The sequence below is a fragment of the Onychostoma macrolepis genome, chromosome 03 (assembly GCF_012432095.1).
Source record: "Onychostoma macrolepis isolate SWU-2019 chromosome 03, ASM1243209v1, whole genome shotgun sequence".
Taxonomy (NCBI): domain Eukaryota; kingdom Metazoa; phylum Chordata; class Actinopteri; order Cypriniformes; family Cyprinidae; genus Onychostoma; species Onychostoma macrolepis.
The window spans coordinates 28,797,099-28,804,121 of record NC_081157.1 but is presented as its reverse complement, the minus strand read 5'-3'; the positions used below and the strand labels follow the sequence as shown (position 1 = coordinate 28,804,121).

General features: G+C 40.2%; 1 long non-coding RNA gene across 1 annotated transcript; it reads right to left on the bottom strand.

Annotated features, from left to right (window-relative positions):
* Positions 1-3,457: 3,457 nt before the first annotated feature.
* On the bottom strand, positions 3,458-6,029 carry LOC131537642 (uncharacterized). The gene is made up of 3 exons (XR_009270358.1): positions 4,201-6,029; positions 3,757-3,821; positions 3,458-3,668 (listed from the first exon to the last, which is right to left on the bottom strand). It is a non-coding gene; the product is annotated as an uncharacterized LOC131537642 (long non-coding RNA).
* Positions 6,030-7,023: the final 994 nt, after the last annotated feature.

Here is a 7,023-nt window from a genome sequence, read left to right as displayed (position 1 = left end):
TATCACTGCTATGCTGATGACACTCAACTCTACTTCTCATTCCTACCAGATGATCCGACGGTAGCTGCCCGCATTGCAGCCTGTCTGAGTGACATCTCTAAATGGATGAAAGACCATCACCTTCAGCTCAACCTTGCCAAGACAGAACTGCTCGTGGTCTCTGCCAATCCATCACTTCACCACAACTTCTCTATACAGCTGGGTTCGTCAACCATAACTCCTTCCAGGACGGCCAGGAACCTTGGAGTTGTGATCGATGATCAGTTAAGCTTCACAGACCATATTGCTACAACGGCCCGTTCCTGCAGATTCGCCTTATACAACATTAGGAAGATTAGACCCTTCCTGTCCGAGCATGCCGCACAACTCCTCGTCCAAGCTCTTGTTCTCTCCAGACTGGACTATTGCAATGCTCTCTTGGCGGGCCTTCCCACATGTACTATCAAGCCTCTGCAACTGATCCAGAATGCAGCAGCCAGAGTGGTCTTTAATGAACCAAATAAAGCTCACGTTACCCCTCTCTTCATCAGGTTACACTGGCTACCAATAGCCGCTCGCATCAAATTCAAGGCACTGATGTTTGCCTACAAGACAACAACTAGCACTGCACCAATATATCTAAACTCACTAGTTCAAACTTATGCACCCTCCAGAAGCTTGCGTTCTGCAAGTGAACAACGCCTTGTGGTGCCATCACAAAGAGGTACCAAATCCTTCTCACGGACCTTTTCCTGGACTGTGCCCAGCTGGTAGAATGACCTCCCAATCACAATTCGAACAGCTGAATCTTTATCCATTTTCAAGAAACATCTAAAGACGCATCTTTTTCGCCAGCACCTGACCAACTAATACTAACACTTACCTATTCTATCTATTTAAAAAAAAAAAAAAAAAACCCTAGCTACGTGTACTGTGCTGGGCTAACTGAAACTTGTCATGGCACTTGTATACTGCTGCACTCTCGATGGTCTCATTGCTTCTATTGTTCTCATATTGTACGTCGCTTTGGATAAAAGCGTCTGCTAAATGATTAAATGTAAATGTAAAAATGTAAATGTAATATGTTTATAGCATGATTAGCCTGTTACTATCATGTTGCTAGCATGTTGTTAGCATGAATAGCAAGTGACTAGCATGTTGCTAGCATGATTAGCAAGTGATTAGCATGTTGCTAGCATGACTAGAGAGTGACTAGCATGTTTCTAGCATGACTAACGAGTGGCTAACATGTTTCTAGCATGATTAGCATTTTACTAGCATGTTACTAACATGATTAGCAAATGACTATCATGTCGCTATCATATTTCTAGCATGATTAGCAAGTAACTACTATGTTGCTAGCATGATTTGCAAGTTACTAGCATGTCATTAGCATGTTTCTAGCATGATTAACATGCTAATAGCATGTTGTTAGTATGTTTCTAATATGATTAGCATGTCACTAGGATAGATAGATAGATAGATAGATAGATAGATAGATAGATAGATAGATAGATAGATAGATAGATGCAATTTTTTCCAAGGGTTTCAGAACAGCGTAATCGAAACTGCGTCATCAGGCAGGCGTGGCCTATTTGAGAATCTGCATAGATCATGCACAGTTGGGGAAAAGCCATTTACTTCAAATACCTATCCTGATCCCAGGGGTTTCGTGTCAAATACCTTTTATATTATATACAGGAACTTCTGATACCTTTCTTTCTTTCTTTGCTTATTTATTTATAAAGCACTTTCACACAACTACCAGTTGATCCAAAGTGCTGTACAATACAACTAAAATAAAACAGATAAGAGACAACAGAACATCAAAACAGCATAACAATACAATTGACATGGCTAGACAAAAGCTATTGACAGAAGATGTTTTTTAAGACATTTAAATACAGGCAAAGAGGGCGCAGCTCTGTTAGAAGCTGGTAATTTGTTCCATAGACTAGGACCAGCAACAGCGAAAGCTCAATCACCTCTGCAATGGAACCCAGATCTAGGAACAGAGAGGAGGCCAAGATTACTGGATCTTAGGGACCTATTTGGTTTATAAGTAGAGATTGCCTCGGAGAGATATGAATGGAGCTTGATTTTGCAGAGATTTAAAAACAAAAGTAAAAATTTTAAAAGTAATTCTAGATTTGACTGGTAACCAGTTTAGGGAAATAAGAATGGGCGAGATGTGGTCGAACCTTCGTCTGCCTGTAATCAATCTTGCAGCAGCATTTTGGACCATCTGTAAACGCATTATAGAAGACTGACTTATACCATAGTATAGTGAGTTACAGTAATCTAAACGAGATAGAACAAACAAGTGGATAATCTGTTCAAACTGTTTTACAGAAAGTAAAGATTTGATTTTTGATAAACGCCGTAAGTGGAAGAAACTTGATTTGATCACTGCACTAATTTGTTTCTCAAAACCCAGGTTGCAATCAAAAAGAACACCAAGATTTTTAGCACAGGGTGTAAAGTAGGAAGAGAGATGTGCAAAATGAAGAGCATAGTCTTCATATGACTTTGAACCAAACAAAATTATTTCGGTTTTGTTCTCGTTTAACACTAAAAGATTCTGCTTTAACCATATTTGTAATTCTTTTAGACAATTTAACAGAGGTCCTAAGCATTCTTTACTTTTATGCTGCAAGGGAAAATACAGCTGAGTATCATCCGCATAAAGATGGAAGGACACTCCATATTTCTCAAAGATAGCACCCGCTGGCAGCATGAATATAGACAATAAAACTGGAGCAAGAACTGAGCCCTGTGGCACCCAACAAGCAAGTGGGTGTGAGGACGAACTATGTTGGCCAATAGAAACACTAAATCTTCTGTTAGTTAAAAAAAGATTGAAACCATTTCAATACCTTTCCCTGTAATCCAACACAGCTCTCCAACCTGGAAATCAAGATATTGTGGTCAACCATATCAAATGCAGAGCTTAAGTCTAGAAGCACCAAAGCCACGGCATTCCCTTTATCTGTTTCTAGTAAAATATCACTTACAACTTTTAAAAGTGCCGTTTCTGTGCTGTGTTGAGACTTAAAACCTGATTGGAATTTTTCAAGATTATTTGACATCAAATGGGACTGCAGCTGGGTCAACAATTTTCTCAAGAATCTTAGAAAGAAATGGCAAGTTTAATATAGGCCTAAAGTTAATGAAATTTGAAGAATCAAGATTGGGCCTCTTTAATAATGGAGTTACTACACTGTTAGACATTTCAAAGGGTTTTTACAGTAACTTACTGGCAACAATTAAGATTTACAGTAGCAAACTGTATTTGATTTATCAATATACTACTGCAATTCATTAATTTTAATATAGATTTCATTAGATTTGATCATTTTTCTATAGAATTCATTTATTTTACTCTACATAGGTACTACTGGCATTCAATTAAAACAGACACAATAATTACAAAATATCAAATTATTTATTTAAAACATTGCATGTATAACACTTAAAAATACAGACTTCCAATGCTGGAACAGTGCATCTTCAACATTTCTCCTGTCTTAGGACGTTCATCCTCACAAGGAATCTTTATGCAATAGAAACATAATGGGGGGAAAAAGACAAGCAGCCAAAGAATACATAGCCATCTGCAAAACCCAGGTGCTGCTCCAAAACGTGGCCACCATCTTTGCTCACCATCCACTTTGACAGAAATGTCTTCTCTGAAAAAGTAGAAGAAATAGCACACTTTTAAAAGGCAAACCTCATACAGAATACACAAATCTCTCAAAACCATAGTTGTTCTCTTACCATGAATTATCAGTCTCAGGTTGGCTGGCCTGCTCATGTCTTTCTTGATGCTTCATTGCAGTTGCCTTTAAAACACAAATACAAAAAATGCAGTAAATCTTAAATTCCATTAAAAACTATAACAAACTAATTCTAAAACTAGAAAGGCAGCTAGCCATAAAACTAGTTTAACCTAGCTAACATAAGATTTTATTATCTCAGGCTACTGGCCAACATTAACTGCTAACACCTGAACTAAATTTCACATTAGTTAACCTAATGTTAATATAAGCGTTGCTCGTTACAAACTATTTTAATTTGGTAACAATTCAATAAGCTGACAAAAGTCGTTTGAAACGACAGCGCAGTTAACCATGGTAACCGCCATGTTGACGGGTAAATGGGTTAAGTGTGCAAAAATCCGACACAAACACACAGACAAACCAAACGTACATATATTTTTACCTTGCTTGCAGGTCTTATTCTCTCGTAAAGTGCATCGACACACAGCGCACATGTTCTCGATGTTCTCCGGAGCTCTTTCACTCTCACGGGTTCATCCCCGGGAAAAACCCACATCGCTGCCCCGCTGGATCTGTGTCTTCCTCGGAGCGAGTGGTGCGGCGCGACTCGATAAAAAACAATATAGAACCCATTATATACTGTATACTATCTACAGTGGATGCGGACAGTAAACTGATGCCCCGGTATATTTCTGAATTTGCAGTATTATACTGCGTGATATACAGTAAATAACTGTGGAAATTACAGAAATGTCTAACAGTGTATAGCTGTTTTTAGGGAATCAGGAACGACCCCAGTAATTAGACTAGTGTTAAAAACAGTTAAAAGATCATGTCCAACGGTACTGAAAATCTGTTTTAGAAATCTAGATGGACTGATATCTTGAGAAGATGAAGTCAATCTTAGACCGGACAATGAGAGGTTAGGAAGTGTGTGTTCTTATACTGTGGCTTGATTAGTGACAGCAGGTGCAGGTGATTAGTAGTCAGGTGACTGTGAGCGGGTGATTGTCCTGGGTGGTGACTGTGGTGCTTGTGACGAATCCCTGACAAACGGAGCAATAAGATTCAGAGTAGACAAACATTTTTGATTGAAGAAATCAAAAAGTCTGTTCACATACTGCACAGGAGAGGACAGTTCAGGCACAGGTGGATCAGTTATTGCATAAGAGGCCGCAAATCTCTCACATGACTGAGTGGAGAAATAACGATTCAAACGAGTCACTGAAGGTGTAGCAACTACAGGATCGGGAAAATGAGAGGAAAAAAGTACCAGTTTGTGGTCAGAAAAACAAGTTTCACTGATTTCAATGTCCGATAATTGGAATCCATGTGAAAGAACCAAGTCCAACATGTGACCATGAGCATGAGTAGGCTCTTGCACAAAATCAAATGAATCAATAAGATTTTTAAATTCAGTTACCAGGGGTTTAGTGGGGCAACATAAATGGATATTAAAATCACCCAACACTAAGATGTAATCAAACTGTGGAATTAGTTCTCCTAGTAAGTCAGAGAATTCATTTAGAAAGTCATTGTTAATACGCGGTGGGCGATATAACACAGAGAACTGGATGTACCAAGTCAATTTGAAGAAGTTGAACCTCAATGCTCGAGTAGACGAATCTGGTCTGCACTTCCGTTCATTCAACACCAGAGGTCACTCGCTCACCACTTTGACTTTCACACCACACATCACAATGGACTGCGTTTCCCATCAGCCATCTCACCAATCACACGCTCACCTGATCACACGCACACAGCTGTAACCAATCACACTGATCACATACCCTATTTAAGCCACGGACTTTCTCTCCCTCGTCGCCGAGTATTGTATGCATTATCGCTGCCCTACAGAGCCCCGTTAGTTTTCCTAGCCTTGCCTTGGTTCGGATTGTTTTCCCCTGACTGGACTCTCGCTCACGTTTTGGATTACCTCTCTTGTCAAGCCCCTTTGGATACTGTTCGCCGATCGTCGACCCACGCTTGTCTTTGTTTACTCTCTGTCTCGCCCATGTTATACCTGTTTGGCACTGTTTGCCCCTGCCTGTATGACCACGTCTCTGCTCAATAAAAGCTCGCACATGGATCCACACGTCTCCCGTCTCGTCGGTCCCGTTACAACACCAGTCGGAATGGTATGTGTAATAAACTTTCGTTTGAAAACAGCTGCAAGTCCTCCTCCACGTCCAGTTTTCCTGGGGCAATTATAAAAGGTGTAATCATGAGGAACAAGTTCAGAAAAGGGACTAAAGTCTCCCTCTTTAACCCAGGTTTCCGTCAAAAATATAAAATCCAAATCCTTTGAAGTAAAAAGGTCATGCAGGATAAAAGTTTTGTTGACCAGAGAGCGAACATTAATCAATCCCATTCTGATCGGCAGGGACTCGCAGGGTAACTCCTCCACCGTGAATCTGAGGAGAGATGGGGCGCGCGGGCGCATCCAGGAAGCCGGGAACAATCGGACGAATCCATCAATAGGGCTTCTCCAGCGAGCATCTTACCACATAACGACCAGAAATGGGCCAGGGTGCTGGTGAGGGAAAGTCAGAAGGCCGAGTAGATCCAAAGAGAAAACCGAACTTGATCCTGATAGTAACACCAGCCCGTTTCCCTCGTCTCCTGCAATGCCTTCTCCGCGGCGCGTCAAAGGGCCGTCGACACAGAAAATCGGGAATGTTCGAGGCAAACGGCGGTGGACACGTATAAGAACCACTCCACACGGCATCAGGCGAGTAGGAGATTAGATTCCCAATATCAAGTAATGTTTGACGGTCATAGGTTAACAATGTAGAGTTCACAGTAGTTAAAACTGATGTTAAAATAGCCAACATCAACACATAAAACGAACAGGGCAGACTGCTCGCCACACACACCGGCGCCATCTTGCTCTTACCTGTCCTGATCCCAAGGGTTTCGTGTCAAATATCTTTTATATTATATACAGTCAGAGATGGGCAGTATTTCTGATAAATGTATTTAAAATACGTATTTGAAATACAAAAATACTATTTTGTATTTAAATACCTTTGAAAAGATCTAATGTATTTTGTATTTAAATACATTTAAGCTTAGTATTTTTGTATTTTCAAAATACATAAAATACTTTTTGCCAGTCAACCTCCTTATTATGCACAATATGCAGTTGATTTCCTGTGTCAACTAGTTCAGACATGCCACTTGGGGTCCTCCATGATTCTTTCCGACAGCAAAGCACTTGAATGTGACAAGCTCGTACTCACAACTTCAGAAGTGGGAAGTATGA